Source organism: Mandrillus leucophaeus, unplaced genomic scaffold (genome assembly GCF_000951045.1).
Source record: "Mandrillus leucophaeus isolate KB7577 unplaced genomic scaffold, Mleu.le_1.0 Scaffold819, whole genome shotgun sequence".
In the NCBI taxonomy this organism is placed as follows: Eukaryota; Metazoa; Chordata; class Mammalia; order Primates; family Cercopithecidae; genus Mandrillus; species Mandrillus leucophaeus.
Window position 1 is genome coordinate 934,306 of NW_012108908.1, and position 15,607 is coordinate 949,912.

Sequence of the window (15,607 nt, forward strand, 5' to 3'; positions counted from 1 at the left end):
GAGGGAGGCTAATTCCAGCCTTTCCCCCTGAAATTTCTAAACCAACTTTCTCAATCACAGTCACTTTGGGTGCCAAGATGAAGCTGCTAGCAAGTATGACAACTTTTCTTTCATTCTGAATATTCTGTAATTGGAAATGCAATGAATGCAACAAACCAGGATAGGGCGATGAAAACAATATTGTCACTGAGTCAGGAAAGGGATGCCTTTTAGAGAAGGCATCAGGAAAGATCATTTGAAGATGTGACAGTAGAGTTGTGGAAGATGCCTAAGAGCAAACCATGCAGACAGCTTGTGTAAAGGTGCTGAGGCTGCAAGTATTTTATTTTGTGTCTGGAGTAGAAAGAAAGAAAGGACAGGAGTGATGAGGTGCAAGCCTGATCTCTCAGCGCCTTGAGACCATTATAATAAGTTAATCAGGAAATTTGCCAGCAAACGGAAACAAATATAAAATCTGTTCATTACATCTATCGTTGTACTAAACTGTGTTCTGGAAAACTCAATTTCGTTTTATTCCTGAGAGATGCCTTTCTAGTCACAAATCTGTCCTTTTAAGAATGAGAGTCTTTCATGTTTGAATCCAAGGTTTCAAAATTCTACCTTTCTTCTCTTCCCTATGCGAGAATATATTTTCTTCACAATATATGCTTATTAACCATTCATATATCTTCTTTGGTGAAATGCCTATTGTATTGATTTGCCGATTTTTAAATTATGTTGTCTCCTTCTTAATTTATAAGAATTCTTTATATATTCTGGTTATAAGTCTTTAAATGGATATTGTGTTTCACAAATATTTCCTCCCAGTCAATGTCTTATCTTTGTCTTTCCTTGGAGATGTCTTTTGAAGCCCAAAAGTCGTTGATTTACTGATTTATTTATTTAAGATGGAGTTTTTGCTCCTGTTGCCTAAGCTGGACTACAATGATGCCATCATGGCTCACTGTAACCTTCGCCTCCCAAGTTCAAGTGATTCTCCTGCCTCAGCCTCCCAAGTAACTGAGACTACAGGCGCCTGCCACCATGCCCAGCTAATTTTTTGCATTTAGTAGAGACAGGTTTCACCATACTGTTCAGGCTGGTCTCAAACTCCTGACCTCAGGTGTTCCACCTGCCTTGGCCTCCCAAACTACTGGAATTATAGGCAAGAGCCACTGAACCTGACCAAAAAGTTCTTTTATTTTATTTTATATTTTATTTTATTTTATTATATTCTTCTTTAAGTTCTTTAAGTCATGTATGGGCAGATGAAAAGTTATTTTTAATGAAATCCAATCTATTTTTTTTTATTTTATGTACCATTACTGGTGTTATGTCTAAAAATCTATGGTCTAAATTACTTTCACAAAAATTTTCTCCTATATATTCTTCAAAAATTTTATATTTTAGCCTTTCCATTTTAGTGTATGATCTATTTTAAGTTAATTTTTGTCTTATGATATGAGTAAAGTACCTGAATTAGGAATTTTAATGGGATTATCTAATTTTCTCAGAACCATTTGTTGAAAAGACTACCTTTTCCCTCCATTCAACTGCCCTAGTGGCTTTATTAAAAGTCAATGAAACGTAGATGCTAAGGTTTTATTTCTGAATTTTCAATCTCATTCTATTTATCTATGGATCTTTTCTTGCACCAGTATCACAGTGTTACGATTATTGAAAATGTATAGTAACCTTTGTCATGGTTCTTCTTCAAAATTGTTTTGGTTATTGTGAGCCCTTTTCATTCTCATTTAAATGTTAAGACAAGCTAATCAATATTTACAAAACTATCAGCTGAGATTTTAACAGGGATTGTGTTAAACCTGTTGATAAAACTATAAAGAAATGCTTTCTTTAAACAATGTTGAGCTTTGTAGCGCATAAACATAGAATGCCTATTTATTTCAGATCTCTTAAAACTTTTTTTCAGCAATGTTTTGTTGTTTTCAGAAAACAAGCCTTGAACTTCTCATGAAAAAATCTCAAATATTTTATTCTTTTTGATGAAATTATGTATGAAATTGTTTTTCTTAATCTCATTTTCAGATGTTCTTGGTGAGCATATGGAGGGTGTGTTGATCCCCTCATGCTTCATGCTGCCCTCCCAGAAGTCATGCATCCTTTAAACAGGAATGTTTTCTGCGTCACGGGAACAGTGGGAAAAGTATAGGGCTTTGTGTGAAGTATCTCAGAGTATACTTGGAAAGATACACTAAAACTAGATTTTAAAATATGTTGCATTTATATTCTGAATTACACTTGAAAAAAAAAAATACCTGAACAGAGGTAAAGAGAAAATAAAGTCAAGCAAAAGAAGAATGAGAAATGGAGATCTTTGAAAAACTGAAAAATGGTCCCGGGACGACGTGAGAAGGGCCTAAACAAAAACAGTAGTGAAGACAGATATGTTTTCCAGTCAAGCCTTGGTTGAAGAGCTACCCTAAATCTAGTGAATGAAACAAATGATAAGCTATTCAGAGCCTATCATCTATCTGGCACCAGTAAGGTTGTGTGGAGTGCTCAAGAAGTGATAAATTTGCAATAAAAAAATGGCAGGAGGAAACAAAGTGTATTTATTTTGAACAGTATTTTTGGCAGATAATGGTTTATATTTTTTCATATTTAGTTTTATAATAAATGTTTCTTATACTTTAATATGTATATATTTGCAAATGCTTGGCTTATAGCTTTACAATGAAGCAATAATTAGTACACAAAAATACACCTATTCATTGACTGTAACTGAACGTTTTTCAAATAACATAAAGTCGTGGTAAACATTAAATGAGGTAATATCTAGTAGAGTAAAAAAATGGCAAAAAATATTACTAAATAAATGCTATTTTTATATTTTCTTTCCCTTGTCGTCCATACTCACTATTTATTGATAGTAAAATTATGCCTGACATTCAGAAAATATGTCTCTTGTGAAGTTTTTTTTTAATATTATGAAGTCTAAATTAAGATTAAAAATACCAATGGAAATTTCACAAAGCATATTCCACAAGAAGGACAAGAAAATGAGCCTGCAATTAGATAAAACTGCATCCTTTCAAAGAATTGTATTATTAAATATTCAAGATTATGTGCATTAGTGAGGACATAAACTCATAGGCATACCTTTTTGCAAGGCTACTGACAGTAACTAACCATTAGAGAAACATTAAATGAAACATTGAAAGGGGAAGACAATTCAAGAAATGGACCAATTTGAGCAACTCAAAGGCACTGCTTTAGATGGCACATTTAGGGAACAAAAGACAAAAGAGAGTAAGGAAAAAAAAAATCATCTATAGACAAAGTGGCCACTGCCCATTGATTGAGAGGTCACACTTTAAATCATTTTGACAGCTGAAAAGGGAGAAGAGATTTCCCAGAAGGTAGTTTTTAAGTTATTTTAAGAAAAATAACTTAATATAAAGAAAAGAACGCTGAAACTGACCCAAAAACGACTAAAAGATTTAGCTGCAGAGTATATGACCAGTGTAAGACTAAAGCCAGATAAAGAACATTTAAAAATTGGATGCAGAATAGATGAAGGGAACAACTCACTAAATTGCCATTTTCTGGCTCCTTTAGAAACCATTTCTCCCTCTAGCAATATTCTACCCTTCCATTCAGTTTAAGGATAATTTTATTTTTTTCTAGCATGATCTGGATTTATGACAACTTCAATTTTTTCTTAGCAGAAGCAGTTATTAGATGTATTGCTTATGACTAATTCTCTCAAGACTTGGACTAGAAACAATAGCAACATTTCGTTCCTCATTTCATAAATCCTTAATATGTAAATATCATCTACCAAATTTCTATATGTTCTATAAATATATTAAAGGTGAATCAATAATATGAAGCATGATTTTCTTTTCATCTCACAGCATTGTGCTCAGAGTTGGCATTCATGTTATAGCTTGGGATAACACTTTCTTGCTTTCATTTTGAAATTTTCAGTGGTCCTGCCACTTGGATTTGTGCTGTATTTGTACACACAGAGGAACAGAAAAATTAAAAAGATGTCTGTATGATTTCAGTCAACAGCCAATTTTTATCTGAATTATATTAATGTCGGTAAGCATGATTCAATGATCAGGTAGTCTGGTTTAGAGTAAAGCATATCTGAACATGAATTCAGGGTATGCCCCTTAACCTCACTAAGGTACTATTATTCTTCTTTATCAATTGGGATAATGACAAAAATTAACAGAATAAAGTAAATTCTGTGAAGATTAAATAAGATGATGTTAAAAAAAAAAAAAAGCCTTAGCATAGGTGCCAGAAATTGTAGTCATCATGTAGACCAATGGAACAGAATAGAGAACCCAGACATAAGTCCACACATGTACAACTATCTGACCTTTGACAAACCTGACAAAAACAAGCAAAATAGTTCCCTATTCAATAAATGGTGCTGGGATAACTGGCTAGGCATTTGCAGAAGATTGAAATAGGACCTCTTCCTTACACCATATACAAAAATTAACTCAAGATGGATTAAAGACTTAAATGTAAAACCTAAAACTTTAAAAACCCTGAGAGGCAACCTAGGCAGCGCCATTCAGGACATAGGCACAAGCAAAGATTTAATGATGAAGATACCAAAAGCAATTGCAAAGACAAACAAAAATGGACAAATGGGATCTAATTAAACTAATGTGCTTCTGCACAATAAAGAAATGACAGAGAAAACACACAACCTACAGAATGGGAGAAAATATATGTAAGTTGGATCTGCATCCAATAGAGGTCTAATATCCAGAATCTATAAGGAACTTAATCAAATTTACAAGAGAAAAACAAACAACCTCATTAAAAAGTAGGCAAAGGACATGAACAGACACATTTCAAAAGAGGACATACATGTGACCAATAAGCATATGAAAAAAAAAAAAAAAAACCTCAACATTACTGATCATTAGAGAAACGCAAATCAAAACCACAATTAGATACCATCTCACACCAGTCAGAATGGCTGTTATTAGAAAGTTAGAAAAAAAAAACAGATGCTGATGAGGTTGTGGAGAAAAAGGAACAATTATACACTGTTGGTGGGAGTGCAAATTAGTTCAACCTTTATGGAAGACAGTGTGGCAGTTCCTCAAAGACAGAAATATTGTTTGAAGGAATGGTATTTACAAAAAGAAATATACACAAAGGAATATAAACTGTTGTGTCATAAAGACGCATGCATGTGTATGTTCATTGCAGCACTATTCACATTAGCAAAGACATGGAATCAGCCTAAATGGTCATCAATGATAGACTCGATAAAGAAAATGTGGTACATAAACACCATGGAATACTATGCAGCCATAAAATAGAATGAGCTCATGTCCTCTCCAGGGACATGGATGGAGCTGGAGGACATTATCCTTAGCAAGCTAACGCAGGAACCGAAAACCGGATGTTCTCACTTACAAGTGTGAGCTAAACGATGAGAACATATTGCCATATAGAAGGAACAACTCACACTGAGGCCTATCAGAGGGTGGAAGGTCAGTGGAAAGAAAGAATCAGGACAAATAACTAATAGGTACTAGGCTTAATACCTGGGTAATGAAATAATCTGTACAACAAATCTCCATGACACAAGTTTACCTATGTACCAAACTTGCACATGTACCCGTGAACTTAAAAAACAAAAGTTAAAAAGCAAAACAAGAAGAAATATGAGTCATCCAGCAAATATAGGTAAAGTAGTAGTTGTAGTAGCAATAATGGATGTGCTAGCAATACTGGTCTAAGTCACAGTGGGAGTACTAGTCATAACAATTGTGCTATCAAATTTTGGCCTAAATTATCAAAAGGAAAATTTGAATTTTACTTTTATTTTTACCCCAGCCTGAGTCCAATAAAAAAATCAGAATCTTTATATATAAACTGAGTAAAAAAATTATAATAAAAATATCCTGAGTTCACAAGGTTCTTAATCTATGACTGATACTATGCACTCTCTCTTATCTCCAAAAACATCCCCCAAGGAAGGAATATTAGTAGAAATCTACTTATAAGTGGCTAATTCTTCTCTAACTTGCTTGATTTGAAAAGGAAGTTTAGTTGACATGCATTTGAAGCCACGGGGCTGTCAGGGATGGGAGTGCCCCAGAAAGTCTTTATTTCACATCTCGTATCTGTTTTTGTTGTTGTTGTTGTTGTAGTTTTGCTATCATAGCTGTGCTTCTCTTTATCAGAAGCATGTCTGTAGTTGACTCCAGATTTAATGCCATGCAGATTCCTGACCAAAGGGAACAGGGGCCAGGTGTCCCTCATCTCTAGTTTGTATAAAACAGTTGGGGAAATCTGACTGACCCAGCTTCAGTGAAATTCTCATCCTTAGGTATCAATCACTCTTGGAGATTGGGAAAAGGGGAGCGGGTTGACTAGCCTAGCCTGTGCGACATGACCATTCTGTGTCCATGAGGATGGTATCTGTAACATGAAGAATGCAGGAAGTATTGCTAGGCACCAAGAAAGATGGCTACCACAGCATGTAACCAAAACTCCTTATTTACAGATGGGATGTTAGGATTCTGAGACAATAAGTAATTTTAAACCTTCAGAGTTCCAATAAGAATTTACATTTGTGTCTCTTCAACTGCAACATGTATGGTCTGTCCGCTGTGTCATCCTCCTATTTTAATTTTATGGATAATGTTTATATGATGAATCCTGGCAGTTGGTATTGAATATCAGGACAGAGAATTCATCCTATTTCTCAAAATATAAGTGTTTGGTAATCTCACTTCTCTTCATAATTGGCAACACTTTACCTAGTGCTACTAAGAATTTCCTGAAGCTCCATCAAAGCAACATTGAATTGATAGATTTTCTTAAATACATTAGATTTCACTAATTCAGCAAACAGCCCAATTGTTATTTTTTATTTAATTTGTCAATTTTTAATTGCAGTATGCTTAACAATCCCTCTCATTAATAATGTCTTCCCAAAATCTGGGAAACATGTTTGCATTTTATTTTGTATTTTTCATAAAAGCCCACTGAGTCCATGAAAGGATGTACATATATACGACATAGCTCAGTCATGATTTTCTGCTTTCTCAGTATTCTTGGCCATGATGAAATAATAAGTAAATATTATTTTATGAGATATTTAGGAGTTTCAGGAAGTATCCAAATGTACACGAAAGAACTTACTTTATTCAATGCGTTGTAAGACTCAAGGTTTATAATATTGAAGAGTCTGAAAATATTCATGTAGACCTGCTTTGCTTGTTTTTGACATCTAAAGTTATTGATCTAATCAGTTTTCTTCCTCAAATTTAACCTATTTGATTTTCACATGAACCCCCCCAAAATGTGTTATTTTCCTGTGTGCCTCTTGAGATATTATGATAAATGAACACAGTAATACATCGTCTATTACGCTTTGTGGCATCATCAATAATATAAATAGAACATGCTTTGATAGAGTTTTCTTTTTGAGATATTAGTGGTTACAATTTATTAAGCTGCTTATAAGCTAAGATTAACTTTTGCTCTAATTACGTGAATTTTCCTTCTGTGTCTACCATAATGTTGTCTAGTGTGCTACTGTGTAAATGAGTGAACAAACATTCCTTTCGTTTTATGAATCTGTTTTATTACACGGACTAGTGTGATTATCACTCTTCGACCTAATTGCAAGCCTGCCTTCAAAATAAATTTACCCTATTTTCCAAGTAGATAAAAAGTTCAAATTTTTCATTATGCAAAAAGTTATATTTTTTTCAAGGAATTCAAAAGTTAATGTTATCATAATCCTAAATAGATGAAGCAATGGTGAAGAAAACTGCAGAGCAAATATGAAATTTAATAATGACCTTCCAACAGCTTGCCTTTCAAATTTTTAGGAATTCATTAAACAATGGTTGAGCAGCACTGACAATTAAATTACTCTCATATGAGGTATCTAGCCATATAATGAATATTGCATACTACATAGCTCACATTTCTAAAGGGATGCAGACAACAAATTGGATTTCAGACAATTAACATGAGGCTTGAATTCAGTCTCCAGACACATTACACTCTGTTTCCAAGCAAAAATAATTGGGATGTAACCGTATAAAGAGGGTTAACATTAAAAACGTTAAAGGAAAGAAAAGAGCTTAGAGTTTGTGGCTTCATTATTCTATAGTTTACCATACTGTGGAATAGTTGGGAGGCACGAAGTAGTATTAGTGACTAATCTTACAGAGTTGTAAACATTTTGCACAAATTATACCTTTTAAAGCCTGCATGATATGAGTAGCTCCTATTCATTTTCCTACAAATGTTTAAAGCAACGGCTAAAAGTGAAACTGCTAGTGTCACAGCTAGGATTGAATCTTCTAGTGTTTGGATGTATAACCGCCACACCATGGATTTTGTGAGACATATAGAGAAGTATCATCCACATTTTTACTACTTGGCTATTTTTTTCATATTTATGTTTAGTGTCCATTTCTCTCCTCAAAAATATAGAAAACTTTCTATTAAGAATACTTGTAAAAAACAGAAAAGAATACTTACGGTGAGTCCTTCATTTACAGCTATTGTATTTACTCACTGGGTGGAGCCCACAGAAAGTTGGGAAAATTAAACAGGTAAGTGTAGAGGGCAGTCTTGACCATGGGGCAGAAATTGTGGAGAACAAATTTGGTGTCTCTTGTAAGTATCACGTTCTAACAGATTGTGCCACAAGAGCTACAAATTTGGTGTCTCCGCACATTTTTGTAGTGTGCTTCAGTTATCATTTTTAAAAGTAAACTTTTTAAAACTTTAGAATAGTTTTATATTTACAGAAAAATTGTGAAGATAGTACAGAGCGTTTCCATATTACCCCACATCCTGTCTCCCCTGTTGCTAACATTTTACATTAGTATGCCATATTTATCACAATTTTAATGGACAAATATTGATACATTATCAATATTTGGAGAGACATAAACATTTGATATTGAGAATTCCTTCCGTTGGCTTTTATGCTTTTTTGACATATTTTCAGCATTGTGGTTTTGTTTTTAGTCATCAAAATGCAACATTTTCATTTTGTATATTTCCTGTCCAATCAGTTAACTTTTAATATTGGTGAATGTTATATTGTAGACCTTAATTTTAAGAAACGATTTATTTAATGTATAAACTGCATGATTTTAAAATGTATGATTATTAACTAAAGTCCATTCTTTATTCAGATTTCTTTAATAATTCCCTTTGTCTGCTTTATGCTATCAGCTAAGATACCATATTACATTTAGTTACCATGTGGCTCGAGGCTCCTCTTGGCTATGACAGTTTCTCCGGCTTTCCTTGTTTTTGATGTTCCTGATAATTTAGAGAGTAATGGTCAGCTCTTGTAAAAATTTCCTCAATTTGGATTTGTCTTATGCTTTACTTATGATTGACCTGGTGTTACAAGTTGTTAGGAAGACCAGAGGTAAAGTGCCATTTTCAATACATCGTATCAGCAGTGCATACAATTAATATGACTTATCTATCACTTGTTGAAGCTGTTCTTGCTCACTTGGCTGAGAGAATATTTGTCAGGTTTCTACACTGTAAATTTCCCTTCTCTTGCACTTCCACGCTGTACTCTTTGGAGGTCACTATGCACAGTTCACAAGTTAAGGATAAGGAACTATATTCCACCTCCTGAGGGTAGAGAATCTACACAAGTTATTTTGGATTTTTCTGCACAGGAGATTTGTGTTTTCTCCTGTTTGTTTATTTATTCAGTCATTTAATCATTTAAGTATGTAATATTCGTTTTATATTTCAGGTTGTAATTCAATCACTGTTTTATTTGTTTTATTGTTCAAATTGTTTCGTCTTTGATATTGAGAACTCCAATTGGCTTCTATGCTCTTTTGAGATATTTTCATCATTGTGGATTTTTCTTTAATACATCAAAATGCTCCAGACTTGTTTTTATATTTCCTGTCCAAACAGTTAATTTTTAATGTTGGTGAATGTTATACCCAAAATTTTGATTTTTAAGAAATGATTTATTTAATACATAAACTGCATATTTTTAAAGTTTATGATTTGGGAAGCTTTGAAATATGCATGAACATGTTAAAATATTACCACGATCAAGATAGCAAACTTAGCCATCACTGACTAAAATTTCCTCAAGCTCCATTGTAATCCTTTCTTCCTTCTACTTCCTTCTTTCTCTCTCACTTTATCCATGCAAATGTCGTTCTGTTTTCTGTCACTACAATTAGTAATGAATTCTCTATAATTTTATTTAGAATGTCGTTCTGTTTTCTGTCACTACAATTAGTAATGAATTCTCTATAATTTTATTTAGAATGTCGTTCTGTTTTCTGTCACTACAATTAGTAATGAATTCTCTATAATTTTATTTAGGCATAATTACATATTATATACTCTCTTTTAATTTTTTTCACTCAGCATAGTTTATTTAGATTTTCATCCGTGTGTTTTTCTGTATAAACAGTTACTTTTTTAAATTGGTGACTAGGATTCAATTCTATGTATATATCAAGAATTTTTGTCCATTCACTTTTTAATGGACTTTTGCCTTGTTTCCAAAGTTTTGTTTTTACAAATGAAGCTGTTCTAAATATTTGAGTACATACGCTTTCATTTCTCTTGGATAAATATCTAAGAATGAAATGACTACTTCACATGATACATGTGTGTTGAACTTTTAAGAAACTGCTAACTGCTTTTCAAAGATGCACTGTTTTCAACTTCTAGCCGCAGAGTGTAAAAATGCTAATTGACGCACGTTCTCAGCAACACCTTTTATATTGTCATCTGATACCTTGTTGGCCAATGTTTGCTTACATTCTTAGCCTTTTAAAATTAGATTATTTGCTTTTTTATTATTGAGAGTTATTTATACATTCTGGATACAAATCATTTATCAGATACTAATTTGTAAATATTTTTTCTCGGTCTGTAACTTTTTTTTCATTTTCTTAGTGTCTTATGAAAATCAGAATTTTTTTTCTGGTAAAGTCTGATTTATCAATTTTTTAATGGAATATGGCTTTTTTGTTGTACCTAAGAGACATTTTGCAATCCAGTTTCACAAGGATAGCCTGCTATGTCATCTCCTAGAAGTTCATAATTTTAACTGTAACATTTAGCTCTATGATCCATTTTGAATTAACTTCAGTGAAAAATATGGGTTGAGGTTCATTTTTTTTTTTTACCTTGGGATATACAAGGGTTCATCACTGCTATAATTTAAGTGTTTATGTCTCTCCAAAATTCATACATTAAAGCCTAACCACCAAGATTATATTGTATTGAGTGATATGGACTTTGGAAAGTGATTAGGCCATGAAGGTGGAGCCCACATAAATTGGATTAGGTGCCACTATAAAGGAAGCTTGAAGTCGCCTTTTTGCCCCTTCCACCGTCTGCTCCCTTAATCCATTTATCTCGATGAAAATGATGTATCTTATAGAACACATTTTAATAGACATAGTTGTATTATATCTTACTAGTACAAAAATAGTTCAGAGTAGCTAAATATTATAACCAAAATATACAATGTGTCACTATTTTTCTTGATAATTTAAAATCTTAATAATAGAACCCAATATCTATCAAACACTTTAAGTTTTATAGTAGAAGCTAAATATCTACTTCAAATATTTACCACTTACTATACATAGCCATTTTATTAGGTTTTAAATGTCAATAGTAAAAGGTATATAAAAAGCACAGGTAAAAACTAAGAATCTTATTTTTGCTACATTTTCTAAACATTAGCATTTAAAGCCATTCTTTTTTTATTTTTAGTTCAACTCAACTATGACTTAGAGATTAGCTATTATGTTCCAGTAACTGAATTAAGGTTCTGGGGACACCTGTCGATATATAAATCACTGAGTCCTTCTTTCAGAAGTTCACAGTGGACAGAAGATGATGGATCATATATATGATAAATGTACTATTACAATAGCCTCTGAACTTATTTCTACATTTTCGCTGAAAACTATGTTAACTTTCTCAAATAGACATTTGATCATGGCATTCACACCATCAAAATATTTTAGTATTCTTCTAAAGGATCACATCGCAACTCCTTTACTACAATTTTATGCCTTTCATTGTTGACCATTAGTATATTTTAGCCTGATTTGTTTTTCTATCATCCTTCCAATATTCTCTACATCTAGGCATTTTTTATTTTTCTATATTTCTCAGTTCTGTCTTATACTGACAGTATTAGAACTCATTAAAATTGCTAGGAGTGTGTCTAAGATCAACAGTTCTTAAATGAAAAATCAGACCTATATTCGGAAAACTGTCACCTTAAACTTGTAAGCTTTGTGGGTTTTTTTTTTTTTTTAAAGCTCATCTAACCTCCCCTGATTTGAGTCGGGTTGCTTTCACATAGATTATATATATGGGATAGCTCAATTATACCAGAATGTCACCTCAGTTTTGGTGATTTCAAAGAAAAATTTTACAAATCTATAAGACATGACTGAAATTCATCTTAGTTTTAAAATGACTGTATACTGTCATGCTAATTCAAGTTTTATAAAACTGAAAGAGCCACATCACAAGATTTTCTCTATGTTTAACAAAATTAAATATAAAAGAAATCCAATGTTAAAGCATAATTCTATAAAAAATAAACACAAAATGTACAGCACAACTTGTAGAAATAAAAAAGTGTAATTTTAAAAATTAAGTTCTAAATGATATAAAAGTAAAAATACATTAGAAATGATTGAAGATTGAATTACTTTTAGAAAACTGCAAATGAAGCCAACTAAAAGAGAGATATATTAAAAATACAAAACAGAGGTTAAAAGAAAAAAAAAAAAAAGATTGAGAAAGTTAATTATGTTTGAAAATATTTCTAGAATGAAACATAAAAGAAATGTAATAGAGACAGTATTAAAATAAAAATTTATAGATAATTTCCCAGGATGGAAAAAAAACACATAAGTTTTCAAAATCAGGACACAAAGTATGCACTCTAAAAGACAAAGAACACTCAGTTAGATGAAACAATACAAAAATAAGTTTGTAACAGCAATACAAAAGAAAGAATTACCTCTGGTAATCAGTAATTTCACTGACATGCAGCTATTCACAATAACAGAGCCAAATGATAATACAACACAAGAAAATAGCAATAATCTAAAACTTATAAAACAATAGTGTAGGTTATATGTGTGTATATATGTTAATATATAGATACTACATATATTTAGAGAGACACAAAGTGAATCTTTATCATTAATAGACCCTCACCGTAGGAAGTAAAATTGTGTGCACTTTAGAAAGAAGAAAACTACCTTGAAAATGGAGTGAGATGCAAGTAGTGATTAAAAACAAACAAACAAACAAACAAAAAACCTAAGCAAATGTAAAATAAGCATGATAATGCAGTAGTAACTATAATGGCAAATCTTTGGGGTATAAGAAAAGGCAGAAATACATTATGAATTAAGATAACATTTAAAAAAGATTGCATTTAAACATCATTTTATTGATTAAATTTAGATTATGTAAAATTAAGCAGTGAGAATAAAACTGTGTAATTGTCAAAAGAAAATAATTAGAATATGTAGTTTTCAGCCAAATGAAGAAATAAAAATGTGTTTTAAAAACTTTATTATGCAGGTGGGCCCAACCTAATTGCATGATTCCTTAAAGGTAGAGACTCGAACAGGTTGTGGAGAAACAAAGATACAATAGCATGAGAAGTACTTGGTCCCCTGTTACTATCTTTTAAGATTGAGGAAGGGGCCATGAGCTGAAGAATGCAGTTGATTTCTCAAACCTGGGAAAGGCAACTGAATGCAAAGCTTCCAGAAAGTAATATGGCCAGACCTTGATTTTAGCCCACTGAGACATTTTTAAGACTTCTGACCACTATAACTGTAATATAAAATTGTATTGTTTTAAGTGACTAAATCTGTGGTAATTTGTCATGGCAGTGATAGAAAACTGAGAGTGATTGTAACAAATAAATACTTGATAATATGGTTTGGATATTTTTGTCCCCTCCAAACGCCATGTTGAAACATGATCCCCAATATTGGAGGTGGGGCCCGGTGAGAGACACTAGGGTCATGGGAGCGAATACCTCATGAATGGCTTGGTGCCATCCTCACGACAATGAGTGAGTTAAGTGAGTTCTCATTCTGAGTTCACATGAGATTTGGTTGTTTTTTTAAAAAAACTGGAACTTCTATTCTCTCTTGCTCCCTGTCTTTCCATGTGACATGCCTGTTCCCCTTCTGCCTTTTGCCATGATTGGAAGCTTCCTGAGGCCCTCACCAGAAACTAAACACATACCATTGACATGCTTCCTATACAGCTCGCAGAACCATGAGCTGAAGTAAACTTCTCTTCTTTATAAATTACTCAGCCTCTGGTATTCCCTTACAGGAACACTAAATGGACTAACACAGTTGGTGATTTACTAAATTCCCACTACCAACGACAAACCAAAAGCCATACACAATTACAAAATGTACACTTAAAAGAAGGTATTGTTTATTAACACTGCCAAGACAGACGAAGTAAAAAGGAATAACCTCATAAGACATATAGAAGTCCTTATAGAAACATTGCTTTTGCGATTGCATGGTCTCTTTGAAGAAATTTTGGAAATATCTAATAAATGGGCTCACACACATGCTATAAATTACAGCATTTTTTTTTTTCAAGTGCTGAAGTGGAGTTCTGAAACCTGAATTAGTTCTATGAAGGGAGAAAGTTGGAAGAAGAAGCTTCCTAAAAAGGGAAGAGGGTTCCTTCTGGAAATGCCAGGCGGAGGGGAAAAGCATGATTTGTTCAAGAAATCGATAAAAAGCCTTTCTCCTTGGTGCTGAAGAGTAAAGCTTAAGTTTCTAGGGAACCTGAAGCCAGATTTTACAGACATTTTATCAATCCAGGTTTTGAATTGCAGCTCATATTTTTCCTGTAGTGCAAAGACATAGGCAGGTTTAAATAAGTGAATGGCCTGAAAAAAATTGCATCTTTTAAATATTTCAAAGGTTGCTCTATGTCTTGAAGGGGCTGACAATAATGAAAGCATCAGACTCTTTGCTTTAATCTGTTCATTCAGTTAGTTAGTCCAGTCTAGACAAAAGTCCCTCAAAGAGCTTTCATTGTACTGTAAAAGGAGATAGATATGAACAGTTAAACATAACATACACCTCCTCAGGTGGCAGTAAATGAAAGAAAGGGAGATACAAAGTCTAGAGGGCAGGGTGGTAAGGAAAGTCCCTGCTGACAAAGTGACATTTCAGTGGGAAATGGTAGAATGTGAGAGTGAAAAAATGGTTGCATTGTGTGTGTTGGGGGTGCTTCTCAACAGGTTGGTTTTAAATTTTCTTTCTTTTTATTTTTAAGTTGAGAAAGATTGGAATATACTGTACTTGAGAGGACCCAGTGTATGTGGGTAGCAGTGAGTCATAGTTATAGGTACTCCCTTTACTTTTATTTTCTGGAATTCTCTGCTTTTTAAATTTCTGGCTTTTAAGGAAAGTTGTTCTTCAAGAGCACTCTTCACCTCCATGCCTTCTTCCCAGTCTAATTCATCAGACTTCAGTTCCCATTTTCAATATCATTTTCTCTAGGTCTTTCTAGACTTTCTAGACTTTTATACAATGATATTTGCTAGGTCTATGCACTT